This window comes from Palaemon carinicauda, chromosome 45, assembly GCF_036898095.1.
Source record: "Palaemon carinicauda isolate YSFRI2023 chromosome 45, ASM3689809v2, whole genome shotgun sequence".
Taxonomy (NCBI): Eukaryota; Metazoa; Arthropoda; class Malacostraca; order Decapoda; family Palaemonidae; genus Palaemon; species Palaemon carinicauda.
The window spans coordinates 224296-240685 of NC_090769.1; the positions used below are offsets into that span (position 1 = coordinate 224296).

General features: G+C 41.5%; 1 protein-coding gene across 1 annotated transcript in view; it reads left to right on the plus strand.

The window, feature by feature from the left end:
• Window positions 1–6756: 6756 nt before the first annotated feature.
• The window catches only part of Yod1 (Yod1 deubiquitinase), a 44025-nt gene continuing 34391 nt past the window's right edge, over window positions 6757–16390 (plus strand). Inside the window, exon 1 of the mRNA XM_068367062.1 lies at window positions 6757–6877. The gene's annotated coding sequence lies outside the window, so the exon portion shown is untranslated. The remainder of the gene's footprint in view (window positions 6878–16390) is intronic.

Below are 16390 nucleotides of genomic sequence, written 5' to 3' on the forward strand. Positions count from 1 at the left end.
GGGGCATGGCTGTTCGCAGTCATCCCTGTTTTCCAACTGCAAATCTTAGCCTCTCATTCAATGGAAAGGTTATGTTATAAAGGGTATATGGAAAGTTAAGAGCTCGGTCTTGGAGATCGAACTCCCAAAACAATGCTGAAGAAACTACAGATGACCCTGGTTTTTTGCCGTTTCGATTATCCACATAGAGTAAACCCTACTTAGCCACTGATTGGATTATACTGTATGCTGCTGAACTTTTGATACCATTATATAAGAAATGTATACTGATAAATCACCTAAGTGCAGCCTCTAAACTGGAACCACAGGGCAGATTTTTCAAACTGCGTGTTGGTGTATCATCGTTCCGTGGAGTAAGCTGGTGTAAAGTGTTTCTCCAATAAGGGAATGTTAGCCCAAAGGCTAAAGTGTTTCTCCCTTAACCTTTTTTTTTTCCTTTTCATTTCTGTTATTCACAAATTCTGACATTTCTTTCAGTCTGCTTACTACTGTACGTTCATTATTCCCTATTAATCAGTACAGTATTTTGAATTATATTCTCTCATCACTTTTATTTAATGCCAAAGGCTATAAAGGTTTTTCCCATTTTCAAACTTTTCTATTTTCAATTCCTTTATCTTTTCATGTCTTATTTACAAATTTTAGTGTTCATTTCAGTCGGTTTATTCTTTATACTCTTGTTCCGTTTCATTCAGTATTACCCACAATATTTTGTATTATTTTTTCATTATCATTATTATTACTAGCTAAGCTACAACCATAGTTGGAAAAGCACTATGCTTTAAGCAGATTTTATACACACATTTACTGCATAAACTTTTATATAAAAAAAGTTATAAAGATATCGCAACATAAGACCTCATAATATGTTCAGCGCTGGTTATCAAAATTTAAAAATATAGAATGAAACCCTGTAACCAGAACCACGAGGTCAGAAAAAATGGTTAATGTTAACATAGTCATGAACTTTTGACAAGCAAACTGCAGTAAAGAAAAAATTTCATTTCAGTTTGTCTGGTGTGTAATTTTCATAGAATATTATTATTACATAGATGTGAACTTATTTAATATGTAATACACTAAAGAGCTTTCCTTGATAAAAAGAGAAAAATCTTTTTGTTAAGAAAAATAATTTTGATTTTTTCATTTATACTCGCCTGATGATAATACTCTATTGCTTTTCCAGAAACTTATTGTATTGATGTTTACACCCGAATTTTTATTAAATATATCCCATTTTCCTAACTTTTAAAAGATGCAGGCCCCCCAGTAACCTAACGATAATTTAGCGGCTAATGGTAAGTAGTATGCTAAGAATTGCCTATTCTTTAGTTTCAAATTTGAAAGAATACCCTATTCTTTGGACATCACAAGTCAGGATGGGGACAGGTAGGCATGTATATGAACATTGGGTAAGTATGCTGTAGAAATATGAAATTTTGTTCTTAAGATTCTCTTCATTTCTATGAACCTCCTGTGTTCATATTGCAGGCTTACCACGCACTGTAGAAGGTGAAATATGAGTTAAGTGCAATAGGTCAACAAAGTTTGAAATGTATAATCTAATAAGAATTCTAGACTTAATATGTCAAGAATTTATTGGGAATCATCTCAAAAATAGTTTGCTAATGGGGCTCTAGATTGTTTTTCTAACTATATTTGAAATATCTTAAAAGAAATCATAACGTAATTGCATTTTAAAAAAAAACTTTGATGGCTAAAGCAGCAGCCACTATAGGACCTAGAAGTCAATAATCTCAATAAAAGAGTCAGGATTTCTCGAGACAATGTCCATGTTATATAAAACTGGTTTGTTATTGAACTGACTTAAATTCTCTTTAAAGGAAACTGCTGAAATTAAAAGATTAAAGTTTACTCCTAATGTCTAGAACCTTAATCTTCAGTGTTTATAAGAGATTGGGATCTAAACTTGCCGAGTTCCTAAGCCCAAATCTACAAGAAATGACACAGCCCTTTGGACAGGAGACGAATTGACATTCTAACTTCACAAAGTCATTTTTTTTTCACCATCTGCGATGTCCATTGTTCAAAATATACTGAATATTTCTTAATGGACAAGGACCACTATTCTCATGTGGAAATTCAACCAATTTTAATAAGTGGAATCGATTAAAGAAGATGTAAATAACTCTTAGTTTTAACAATTTAACTGAATGAAAGCAAAAGATAATCAACTTAACATCCAGTACACCTTAAAAGATAGTGCTTGGAGGTTATAATGTGTTTGCTGTTAAATTTATAAGTGAAGGTTTTCCAAAGATTAAAAATTGAACCTACTACAAATGCAAAATGACAACCCCAACCTAATTATCGAGAGCCTAACATGACAGGTATAAATATATCAATTACAATACCTGAAAGTAGATTTTGAATCCCAGATCCTTGAGTACCAAATTAAACATTGATCTATACCCTATAAAGGTTGAGATTGGAAATTCTTTTCATAAAAGGACACTTTAAAAAATTTCAACAATATGACCCTGGGTACTGTAGTTCTAGTTATTGGTATGTTCTTGGACTGAAACACATAAAAATGAATGAACTATCTTTATTGCTTTTGCTACAAAATAACAATACTGTACTGTCTTTTAGACTAACAGAACAATCTAGAGGGTTGCAAAGACCCTGAGTGCAACAATGTTACCGAAAGTCTTCAGGTGATTACATGTAACACAGATGTGTTTGGGTGAACCAATGAATGCAGACTGTTTCAACTGGGTGATTGCTCATGTCCTATGTATTCAAACAGATGAAGGTGGAGATGTGTGGGACTTTTAGGCGTACCTGAAATTGAGAGGCCATGTCAGATGTGAAAATCATTGATTAATTTCTGTTAAAGTAGAAGTCTTGAATAGTGACTATAAAGAATACAAGGAGTAATCTTGCAGCTACATGGGAATATACCTGCAAATAAATCCTAACTATCTGGCATATACAATAATTGATTAAAACTAATTAAATCAAGAGGTGGTGCATATCAGATTTTAAAATACCTAACTAACACTTAAAATTAGGCAAAAAGCTGTAAATGAAATAAGATATTAGTTTTAATGTACAATTTACATTCAAGATTGATAAATAATTCATCCTAGAATAGGATGCTTAATTATCTATCTATCTATCTATATACCAAGACACTTCCCCCAATTTTTGGGGGTAGCTGACATCAAACAAATAAAAAAAAGGGGATTTTTCCACTCTACGCTCCTCCCAGCCCGAAGAGGGACTCAACTGAGTTCGGCTGGTACTGCTAGGGTGCCACAGCCCACCCTCCCCCATTATCCGCCATAGATGAAGTTTCATAAGCTGAATCCCCTACTGCTGCTACCTCCGCGGTCATCCAAGGCGACTAGAGAAAGCAGCAGGGCCTACCAGAACTGCATCACAATCGCTCGCCATTCATTCCTATTTCTAGCAGGCTCTCTTGCCTCTCTCACATCTATCCTCCTATCACCCAGAACTTTCTTCACTCCATACATCCACCCAAACCTTGGCCTCTCTCTTGTACTTCTCCCATCAACTCTTGCATTCATCACCTTCTTTAGCAGAGCCATTTTCCATTCTCTCAACATGGCCAAACCACCTCAACACATTCATATCCACTCTAGCACCTACATAATTTCTTACACCCATTCTCACCCTCACTACTTCGTTCCTAACCCTATCTACTCGAGTTACACCAGCCATACTCCTCAGACACTTAATCTCAAACACATTCAATTTCTGTGTCTCCATCACTTTCATTTCCAACAACAATCCATACATTACAATTGTTACAATCACTTTCTCATACACAACTCTCTTTACATTCATGCCTAACCCTCTATTCTTTATCACTTCCTTCACTGCTCCCAACACTTTGCATCCTTCATTCACTCTCTGATGTACATCTGCTTCCACTCCACCATTTGCTGCAACAACAGACCCGAAGTATTTAAACAATCTACTTCTTCAAGTAACTGTCCATTCAACATGATATTGAACCTCGCACCACCTTCCCTTCTCGTACACCTCATAACCTTACTCTTACCCACATTAACTCTCAACTTCCTTCTTTCACTTAATTATGTTTAATTATGCACATGTTATTACATTCATTTTTATTTACCATATAGTATATACAGTACAGCTATAAAGCAATTAACACATTTAGCCATATAAACGTTGGTTATCGTAACCACAGGGAATACTGATAACATTTATTTGTTTTGTAACTTATTAAATACACAAGGAGAGAAAGTTCATATATTTCTAAAACCTATTTTCTTTAAAAGTATGCTTATGTAAAGCTAATCTAAAAATTATAAGCTTGTGTACTGGGGAAATATTGCACTTCTCTTCCATATTAATATTTGATATAATATTTTTCATTCCATCATTTAAAACTAAAGTTACTAAATGCAACCTGTGCTCAGTCAAAGTTGTTGCAATCAACATTATTAACCAATTGATATAATTTCAATAACTCACTAAAGGCTTAAACATTCCATACTGATGTGGCATTTATTCACACAGATATCTCCACAAATTACTAATTTAGTTTTTTTCCATGTCAGTCATCTCAATGAGCATACTGAACTCCTCAAAAAGAGATATTTATATTTGCTCTTAGGGGTTTGTAAACTATTACGATAGATATTTTTGTTTTTGTGTGAAGTTTATTTCCATATATTCAAACCTTGTTATGCTAATTCTTTTTATCATCTGGAGATTAGAATAGCCTTTGATTACGAAAAGCCCAAATACCCCCAACCTATATTGCCCTCTCTTAGAATGTGAAAGAAAGCATGTGTATTGGGGGTCATTTCAGTGATTTAGCCTTGTCGAAGTCATTTAGCCATGTTTCTGATATCGTTAGTATGTCAAAACATTTCTCATTTATCAATTGTCTAATCTGAATTATCTTATTACCAACGGATTGAATATTTATATTGCTGCAATTTATGATGTTTTTAGCATCAATTATCCATATTTTCTGCCAGTCTCGTCAATTCCAAATATAAAGTTTTGAAATTTATTGAATTCACTATATGATCATTTGTTCTTTTCAACTTGATTCAATTTATACATTTCACCACTTGAGAGGTGCATTCCCATGGTTGTGGTGGACAGGAGACGTAGTCCTACTCAAACTCGATAGTTTCTTGTAGTGTCTGCAGCCTCACCACCCATGTGAGCTAAGGATGGGAGGTTTGGGGAAGCCTATAGGTCTACCGGCTGAGTCATCAGCAGCCATTGCCTGGCCCTCCCTAGTGCTGGCTTGGGTAAGGATGGTGCTTGGGTTCTGATCATATGGTCAGTCTCCAGGGCACTGTCACTGTCTCCCTTGCCTCTGCCATTTATGAACGACCTTTGAATTGGATTTATTGAACATTTTCCAGACACTATCATCGGTCTTGAACTTGTATTTTTTTCTTCTTTTTTCTTTTAAATGTCCCTACCTTTGGCAGTGGAAAATTGGATAAAAACAGCCTGGGGAAAGTGGAGGGAGGTAGCAGGAGTGGTATGCAATAAGAAAATGCCAATCAAGCTTAAAGTTAAGATTTATAGCACAGTAATAGGACCAGTGTTAATGTATGGATCAGAAATATGGGCTCTAAGACAAAAAGAAGAAACAAAGCTTGAGAAAACAGAGATGAGAATGCTGAGGTGGATCATGGGAATAGCAGGCTTGATAAAGATTACAGAGGTGGTAAGTGTCACGACTGAGATGGTGTGTTCATGTGATGATAGATGGCGTGGAGGGAGGAACCTGTTAAGGGGAGAAGACTTAGATCATAAGGAGGCAGATAAGTAGATGGTGAGATAAGGTGAAGAATTATATGGAGAGAAGAGGCTTGTTTGAACAGGATGCCTTTGATAAAAGGCATTGGAGTGGGTGCATCAGGTAACCAACCCCTTAATGCTGGATATTGCTGGGAAAGAAGTTAATGACACCTTTAGTATTCACGATCGCATTCTTAGCTAGTCTTACTAATTGAATAGTATAGTAAGGACCTGTCTATCATAAAAGGAGATAGAGCCAGAATATTATGAATTTGAGGTTGACCTATGTTCCGCTTGGTCATAAGTTTAGGCTACCAATCATAAAATTAGAATTGTTTTTATAAAGACTTAATCATAATTGGCTATGAATTAATATATAGTTGAGAGGTGATATTGTACATCAGAAGCTACCTGGCTAAATATAAAATGCATTAAGATAAACTTAAAAATGAAAATGGAAATAAACGGTTGCATATTTAATGATACAGGGAACAGGCTAGTAGCCTAGTGCAATGAGATTCAATTGTATGCAGGATAAAGAAAACCATTCTAGTTCAAATTTCAGACATCGTGTCTCGTAAAAGTGAAAGGAAGTCGTAGTTGAGGTTAAACATGTTTTTATCATTACTCAATAATAGTTTTAAAACCAGCCATCACTTGCTATAATATTCTATTCCGAGCAATTATTTTTTTTCAAGTTAACCTAGTCGCTGAAAAAAATGAGGACATGAAGCGATGAATATATTACATTAACATATATACAGTATTTCTAATGACGAGTCTGTGAAACTTAATAGGACATCATCCACCAGGTCCACCTGCTTATTACATAATCAGGCAGCGTAATTGTCTAGTTTCAATAATCGAGATCTTATTGTTGTGGCGCAAATAAGACTAAAATAACAGAAATATAATAAGAATAAAATTAGCAAATAATTCAGTGGGTTAAAGGAATAAATTGTGCATGTTTTGTAGGAATCCCTAAAAAAGAAGAAGAAAATATTTATAAACAAAGAACAGATGTTTGATGTCATATTCACTTCATAACATTGGATCTTTCGACTCCTCTTGAAGAAGTTCTTCATTTTAGGTATGGATCAGAATTAATTAGAATTAATTGACCATTTTCTGCATTTTTACCATTCTGAATTACAAAGGGTTCCTATTCTACAGTATTAATAGGCTAATGAAGTCGGTAATTAGGCCAGCTTAGGCATCTATTCTTCGGACTTTGTCTAGTGTTTTATAGGCTTTTAACTGTTATGGTGGCTTCAATAACCCATATATTCTATAATTTTATAAAGACCAAGATAGGGAAATCCAAGAATGAATGGTAAAATAGCACAATAGCTCTAATGAAGAAAATTCCAAAAGGGTAATTTTATAGTTACGGACGGAACAATATTTTGAACAGAAAAAATAGTTTTTCCTGTAGTAAATAATATGCTTTCACTGAATTTGACCTTCATTTCAACAGCAAACAAACTGAAAACCCATTAGACCATCTAAGAACATGAAAATATTTTTAGAAAATAAATGGGTTTTGCACTGCTTTGTGCTCGGGGAAAAAGAAAAATATCAAGTTGCTATGTACTGGTAAGCGGTACATGATGATGGGTCAATATGTGATACTCTAATTTCTAGCGAACTTGGAGTTCGCTATAAGAACAGAACGAGTGCTGGCTAGTTTTGTATTTTACTCGATGTTTAATTGGGGCTGGGGCATAATAACTTACGTATCAGTCGATTAAAATTTGAAGTATGTTGTTTACATCTGAGAGACTGAAGGGGACTTACTGTGCATGCGTTTATTCCCATGGTTTGGGGAGCTTTCTGTGCATTTACAATGACGTATTTGTCAGGTGGTTATTTATTAAACCAATTAACAGCTTACAAGTACTTCCTCCTAAATTCCCGAATGTTGTTTTACAACAGCCATTTTTTCCCACCTTCCCCATCAGTTTCCGCTTAACCACCATCTCATAAAGACCGTCTCCCAGTGGAAACTGAAGGGAAGCACATTAATCTAATTTAATGTAATTTCGTTTATATCGGCAATTGATTATGATGGAAATGCTCTCCGTTCAGTGTACACTTAACCACCATCTTGTAAAGACGTCTCCCAGAGGAAACTTAGGGGAAGAACATTAATCAATTTCAAAATTTAGTGTAATTTTGATTATGGTGGAAATGCTCTCCGTTCAGTGTAAAGCTATTGTTACTCGTGTGAAATTAAAAAATAACAGCGAAATAAGGCCTCAAAGGTCCGATTCTGACTTAATTTTCTGGGAAGGCCACAACATTTTGTACTGCAAAGCTTCTCTAAAGATTGCAAGAAAAAAAGACGACGGTGTCAATCATAAGGTAAGGAATTATTTGTGATTTACTTTTTCACAATTGAAAGATTTATTTGTGATTTACTCTAGCATAATGTAAGGATTTATTTGTGATTTACTTTTAGTTTGTGACCTGGGAAAGGGGGATCCGTCTAACGGTTGTGACCTGGAAAGGGAGTCCGGGGGCTTGCCCCCGCATAGGGGTTGTGACCTGGGAAGTACTATGTTAGGTTAGGTGAGTTTGTTAGGTTTTATACCCTTTTGCAAATCTCAAAAGTGTTAAATAATCATGTTTGGCGGGTTTTCAGCCATTTACATGAACCATATATTTTTTCAACTGGTTATCTTGGGCTTATTATGCATTTCTGACCATTATTATTGCTGTAAATCACTCGTTTATGACATTTCCCACCCAAAAAACCCCGGTTTCCCACTGGGGTCCTCCTTAATTGTCTTTATATAAGGGGGTCCAAAAACTCATAAACGGGTGGTTTGCCCCCAATAATCAAGGTCAGAAATGCGTAGAACGCAAGATAACAAGTGGGAAAAGTATATGGTTCATGTATTTGGCTGGAAATTAAAGTCATATATTTACCCCCTATTGATTACTATTTCTTAGATAATCGTTTTTATTTGCAGTAAAAATAAGTGTCATTTTTTAAGAAAACGGACGTTTCTGTATAGGAAACACTTGTCTTTTAGTCGAAAAGCTTTTTCCGTCTGTAACTATAACAAAACCTTCAAAAGTTATGACAATTTAAAAGGAATCATACACAAAAACACCACCTAACCTAACTTAGGAGCCCTATCCTTAATTACTTACCTACCTACCTACTTAGGATGAGTTTATGCCCCGTTACACCCCCCCCCCATTATACCACCTTATTCTTAACTTACCTTAGGACTTTAAGTTTTGTCTTTGCTTCCCAACTGGTTTCACTCCTGTCAAGATATTAATAAACCATAATATTTTGTAAATTGTAAAACTACTGTATCTTCTCAATATCGTATTTCAGACAAAGGTAAACATTTTCCTCGAGAGAAATAATCAGTGATACCTCGGTAGTCGAACGACTCTAAATTTGAACAAATCGGTGTTCGACCAAAGAATTTGAGTAATTTTTGCTGCGGTGTTCGAACAAAAAATCGAAACTCGAACACAGCCGAATGCGTGGTCGAGTGAGATGAGCGGCCATCTCTGCTACTCTCGGCTCTCGCCTGGTCGGGGACTCGGGTAGCATCATTTCAAGAGAGATCGTCAGTCCAACAACACGTGTTGAGAATTTATTGTGGTTTAGTGTGTTTTATTGCCTTTTTTTTGCCGATAATAATGGGCCCCAAGAAAGTTAGTGATAAGGGGAAGGATAAGAGGAAAACAGTGAGAACAACGATTGAGTTGAAGAAGGAAATTATTGCGAAATATGAAAATAGTGTACGAGTGTCTGATCTAGCCTTACAGTATGGCATGGCGAAGTCGACCATTTTGACCTTTTTGAATAATAAGGAAGTGATAAAGAAAGCTAATGTTGCACAGGGAGTGACAGCAATTAGTAAGCAAAGGCCACAAGCAATTAAGGAAATGGAAAAGTTGCTCCTTATATTTATTAAAGAAAAGCAGTTGGCTGGGCAAAGTATAAGTGAAGCTTGCATTTGCAAGAAAGCTCTTCATATTTATGAAGAATTGGTGAAGAAAAGTGCCAGTACTAGTGAAAGTAATTCGTCATTTACTTTTAAAGCAAGCAGGGGCTGGTTCGAGAAATTCCGGAACAGAACTGGTATTCACCGCGTGACTAGGCATGGGGAGGCAGCCAGTTCCAGGCGGCGGCTGAAAAATACATTGGCGAATTCGACTGATACATTAAGAAACAAAATTTCATCCCGCAGCAAGTCTTCAATTGCGATGAGACCGGGTTATTTTGGAAGAAAATGCCAGCCAATACCTACATCACCAAGGACGAGACGCAGATGCCAGGTCACAAGCCAATGAAAGATAGACTGACGTTGCTGCTGTGCGCTAATGCTAGTGGCGATTGCAAGATTAAACCCTTGTTAGTGTACCATTCGGACAACCCCCGGGTCTTCAAAAGAAACAATATCTTGAAAAGTGCACTGTCAGTTATGTGGCGCGCTAACACTAAATCTTGGGTCACAAGACAATTCTTTAGTGAGTGGATCAACAAAGTGTTTGCCCCCTAGGTTAAGGCATACCTGACTGAAAAGAACTTCCCATTGAACTGTCTTCTGGTGATGGACAATGCTCCTGCACACCCTCCAGGTCTAGAGGAAGACTTGAAAGAAGAGTACAGTTTTATCAAGATTAAATTCCTGCCCCCCAATACTACTCCCATACTCCAGCCCATGGACCAGCAGGTCATTTCAAACTTAAAAAAACTGTATACCAAGGCCCTTTTCTGAAAGTGTTTTCAGGGGACTAGAGATACACAGTTGACCTTAAAGGAATTCTGGAAGGATCACTTCAGCATCCTCAACTGTGTGAACATGATTGACCAAGCTTGGCATGGTGTGACCTATAGGACATTGAAGTCTGCCTGGTGAAAGCTGTGGCCATCATGTGTAACAGAGAGGGAATTTGAGGGTTTCCAATCAGAGGCTGGTTCAAGCACTGCTACTGTTATTTCTGAGGACACTGTTGTCGTTGATGAAATTGTTGGCATGGGTAGGAGTATGGGGCTTGAGGTCAACAGGGAAGACATTGATGAACTTGTTGATAGCCACTCTACTAAGTTGACCGTTGAAGAATTGTTGCACCTGTAACAACAGCAGCAGCAGGATTTGATTGGGGAGCTGAAATCTTCAGAAGATGATGATGTAAGAGAGGAGGTTCCGAGTTCAGTGATAAATGACATGTGTTCGAAGTGGGGAGAGTTGCAGGCTTTTGTGGAAAAATATTACCCAGAAACAGCAGTAGCAAACCGGTCAGTGAACATCTTTAATGATAATGTTATGTCTCACTTTAGAAGAATAGTGCAGAAGAGAAAGAAGTAGCTGACAATTGACATGTTTTTCATAAAAGAAAAGAGAGCTGCTACATCCCAGCCTGATTCCCCTCCAAAGAAGAGAGACAGAAGAGAAAGAACCCCTAAAGGAGATTTGCCCAATCTTTTACTGGAGAGAGAAAAAACCCCTGAAGGGGACTCTCCTTCCAAGCAGTAACCTCCCCCTTCCATCCTCTCCACATCCATTCCTGTATGCCATCGAACCGCTGCTCAAAGGTACGGTTTAAAATTGTTTTATATAGTTTTCTGACCAATTTCATACACATTTGAATAATTATTGTTGTTTAGGTACACATTTTATTAATATTTTGGGCATTTTGGAATGCGTAGGAATGTATAAAAATAAATACCATTATTTCTTGTGGGAAAAAAGGTTTCGGTGGTCGAACACTGATCCCGAACGGGTTATGGTCGAGTACCGAGGTATCACTGTAATAAGGAAGTTTACGCGTGTTCCAAGCAACTATTTACACCCTAAGAGAAGTTTTTATAAGTTTAGTATTGTTTGTAATCTCAGTTAAATCTTATAATAGTTGCGCATGCCTTATGAGACAAACTACTCTCCCAAGCTAAACATATTATAAAGAAAATATTGTTTTGCAAAAGTTAGGTTATGGGTCACAGTTTTCAAGTATATTTTCTGGTATCCATATTCCAGTGATAGTGGTATAAATTATGTTCCTAGAGATGGTTATTTGTATCATGGGAAGCTGCTACAGGCCACAAATCATCTAATGAGTACTGTATTGCACATATCATGTTGCATAGGCTAAGGTAAATTTTTATAACTACAATAACCCCATTAAAGAAAATTTATTTTTTTCTGGTATAGTTTTAAGTAACTTTAACAACTATTAAGGTGATATTTGGTGGAAACTTATTTTTAAAGTTTGAATCACAAGGTGTTACAACTGAAAAACCATGTTATAATGAGGTAGTCATTTAAGTATTTAGGAACTATGATATCTAATACAGGGTCTGGTCTTTAGAATTGGAGTTGTTCCGTAACTGACATACAAACCACGCTATTTAATATGGGTTATTACTTTCGGCGTAGCTGAAATGACGAGCCATTAGAATTTTAACGAGGGTTTACTACCCCACCGCTAGTTAGCGGGGGTAGGAAGGTTAGCTTGCTACCCCCCCCTCACACACGCCTGTGCTTGAGCTCACTTTTGCTCTCGGCTCGGGTGGTAGTCGGACGTGTCCGTTTCACCCTCGCCTTCCTGACAGCCATTTAATTCTTTTTGCTTTTCCTTTTACAAGTGTGCGTGAAGTTGGCCTCTGCTATGCGAAAGTATCCTGGATTACCCGACTGCCCTTGTGGCACGTTTATGTCGGCGGTCGATACATACCCTCACACCTTTTGTCCTTATTGTAGGGGCCAGCGGTGTGATAGAAATAAAGTGTGTGGTGAGTGTAGGGAGTGGTCTACCTCCTAGTGGGAGAGGTTTTCTCGGCGATGGAAGAAGTAGTCCAGACGGGATATTTCTCCTTCGAAGGTTTCTTTGAAGGGAGAAAATCCAAAGGGCTCTTCTTCCGTGGCCCAAATCTCCTCCGAAGCTCCCGCTCGATCGGTTTCTCCCGAAAAACTGTCGAGTGGTAGCGTAGGCCGTAGTTATGTTGCCCGATCTCGGGGTTCGGGAGAGGGAGTTGCCTCTTATAGCAAGGCAGCTCCTCCTCCTCCCCCGGGGGAGAATTTAAATCTTTACATATCTAATGATGATTTGTTTCAGCTTTGGGCTTCCTTGGGGCTTGAGGGTTTGCCCTCCAAGGAAGCCTTGTTTGACATGGTCCGGTTGGGGGCTGCTGTCAAACAGGCGCCGATTTTGGCAGAGGTTGATCCTCTGTCTATCGTCGACGTTGTGGTGGCAGAGGCTTCCGATGCGGTATCTCAGACCTCTGCTCGTGATCAACCTGTTGTAGCTGAAGGCTTAGTTCCTCCCTCTGCTCATCCTTCGAGGGAGGAACTAAGTCCAACGGTCTCTCCTGCCGGTGATTCTCCCCCTCGGGGGAGTTCACTCACAGAGACTCCTCTTCGGAGGACTGCTGATGGTCAGCCTGCTGACCCCACGGCCCCCAGAGGGCGCATAAAGCGTAAAGCCCGCCTTCCTCTTCGACGTAGAGGCCTTCCTTCGCCTCACAAGAGTGTGAGGAGGCGCCTCTTCGGTTCATCGTCTCCGCTGTCCGCCGCAGAGGAACCTCGCCATCGTTCTCCGACTCTCCCAGCTACAACCCTGGACCTCTCTGCAGATCGTTCGCGATCTCCTTCGGTGGAAGGTCGTCCTTACAAAGGACACGCCGACCTTCCACCCGTCAGACCTGCTGACCTGCCGTCGCCGTTCCTGGCTGCTGACGGGCTGTGGGCGCCAACGCATCCTGTTGTAAAACAGGTAACGGTCCCTTCGGGGCATCAAGGGCGTATGCGCAAGTTGGTGCATACGTCCCTTACGCGCCAGCGCTCACCTGTGTGCCAAGGCTCACCTGCGCGCAAGCGCTCTTCGACGGAGGAAGTTCCTGTTAAAGCACGCCAGCCCTCTCCGGATCGCCAGCGCACTACTGCGCGCCTTCAACCTGCTGCGCACCATGCGCGCCATTGTTCTCCTGCGCGCCAGCGCTCTCCGCTCCAACGATCTCCTGCTTGCGATCTGGGTGCAGTAGGGAAGTTAATTTCGTCCCCTGCTTGCAAGCGCTCGTCAACTCGCCAGCGTTCACCAATGCGCCAGCGTTCACCAATGGCCAGCGTTCACCAACGCGCCATCGTTCTCCGCTTGCGCGCCATCCCTCGCCAGCGCTCTAGTCTTCGACGCTCGCCCACGAGGTTGCGCACCCGCGTCCTGCGTGCCAACGCCCTGCGCGCCCACGTCCTGCTCGCTCACGCCCTGCGTGCCCACGCCCATCTCCACAGTCGACTCTTTTTTGTAAAGAAGGCGTCTGGAGGCGCGATTAGGATGTCTGGACATCTGCGAAAATCATCCGCATCTGTCTACCAGGCAAAGTGGAAGGTCTTCTGTGGTTGGTGTCGTGGAAGGGGTATCTCTCCACTCGATGCCACTATTCCAGCAATAGCGGAGTTCCTCGTGTATTTGCGGGAAGAAATGCGCCTTTCAGTCTCGGCGGTGAAAGGCTATCGCTCAGCCTTAAGTCTAGCCTTCAGGCTCAAAGGAATGGACATTTCTTCCTCGCTGGAACTCTCCCTACTCATACAAAGTTATGAACTTACCTGCCCTCAGTCGGAAGTGAGACCTCCTCCATGGAACGTGGTTCGAGTTCTCAGGTCTCTTAAGAGACCTCCCTACGAACCATTACGCCAGGCTTCAGATTGCCACCTAACTTGGAAGACGGTGTTCCTACTAGCTTTGGCATCGGCCAAGCGAGTCAGTTAACTTCATGGTCACTCATATGACATCGCCCATTCAAGGGGATGGGGGGAGGTAACGTTCAAATTTGTCCCGGAGTTTATTGCCAAGACTCAGAATCCGGGGGTGCCGGACCCTCGGTTCGACTCCTTCCAGATTTCAAATCTTCGTTCTGTAACAGATGACCCCGACCATCTCCTACTGTGTCCAGTAAGGAGTCTGAGGTTATATCTCAAAAGAACAGCTGCAGTCTGTCCTCAGGTGCAGGCATTGTTTGTTAGCTCACCCGCGCCCGCCCTCGCAACCGCCCTCGCAACCGCCCTCGCACGCGCGCGCGCATCAGCAGTCTCCCGCGCGCACGCACGCACACGCGCCATCAGTCTCCCGCGAGCGACCCCGGGTATTCCCATTGCGCGAGCGCCAACGCGCTCCCCAGCCTGATCGCCAATATCCTCCCACGTGCGAGGCTGCAGGACAACGCGCGGCAAGGTCGCCATCGCCACACCCCCCCCCCCCCCCCCCCCCCCCGCAAGCGCAGAACAGCGCACTCGCCGGTAGGGGGGAAGGTTCCAGAAAGGTCCAGGGACATTTCTTCTTTATCTTCTTTTTCTTTACAGGCAAACCCCCTTATGGAAACTCCTCCCAGGGATCAGTCGATCCCTGTCCCTCCAGAGGGAGTGTCTGATAGCGCAGCCAGCAGCCTTGGTTTGGGGCACTTATCAGAGCGGTCACGCAGGCTGTCAAGCCTGTTCTCTCTGATTTGGGCCACAAATCCTTGGCTGCGTCTACTCCCCTGAAGAGAAAAAGAGGAGTTTGGACGCGGTGACTTCTCCGAGGACTAGGCTGTCTCCTCGTAAGCCTTTGAGACAGGCCCCCTCCCCCCCCAGACTTTTTCTCCCTCCCCTTCGGATGAGGATTACCCGTCCTCAGTGGAGTCACGTGAGGTGGGACGTCCCCCCATCGCACCAATGAGGGAAACCCCACCTTGCTCTGGAAAGTCTTCTCGGGTAGGGGCGGAGAAGAGCCTACCTCCATCGTTGTTGGAGTCCTGCATCCCTCCCAGGAGGGAGTCGAAGGACTCCAAGACAGTACTGAAGTCCTCGTCAAGACTTAGAATGGAGCCAGCCAGTCACTTGGAGAACGTCCGCGAGTCTCCCCAAGAAGAGCCTTTGGGGACAGGAGACTTCGCTGCTAGTCCTTCCAGAGAGCTGCAGGAGTCAGTCAGAACATGCTTTTTGGCAGGTTCTGACCCTTATGAGGACTTTCAATGGGTTTGCTGACCCTGAGATTCCTCCTTGAGAGGGCAAAGACACGGTCTTGGACCGAGTTTTTGGGACTCAAAAACCCTCTAAGGCCAGTGCAGCTTTGCCCTGGTCTCAGGGGGTTAAGAGTTCCAGGGACAAGATCGCAGTCCATCTCTCTGAGCTAGCCTCCTCCAGCCGATCCAGTGCCGGCAACAAGCTTCTTCCACCTCCTCGTGTGCAGCAGAGAAGGTACTTGAGATCGTAGAGGAGCCTTGTTTAGCTCTTCCCCTTCACCATTCTTTGGAAGAGCTTACCAGGGGAGTCCCTCTTGAGAGGCTCTCCAATCCAACCGGCAGGTCTCATTCTCGGCGACTGAGATCCTTAATCAGGAGAAGGTTGCGAAGTGTGCCATGCAGGCCACTTCATGGCTGGATATCTGGTTAGGGACCTTAGGTATCCTGATATGTTCGGAGGATTTATCCAAAGAACGTACATGTACCAGGAAAGCTATGGAGACCTTTCTACTCTCAGGTACTCGCACGATCGAGTTTCTGGCCCACCAAGTCTCGAACTTGTGGGCAAACACCATCCTGAAACGTCGGGATGCGGTGTCTGAGAGGTTCCACCAGAAGGTCCCTAGCACCGAG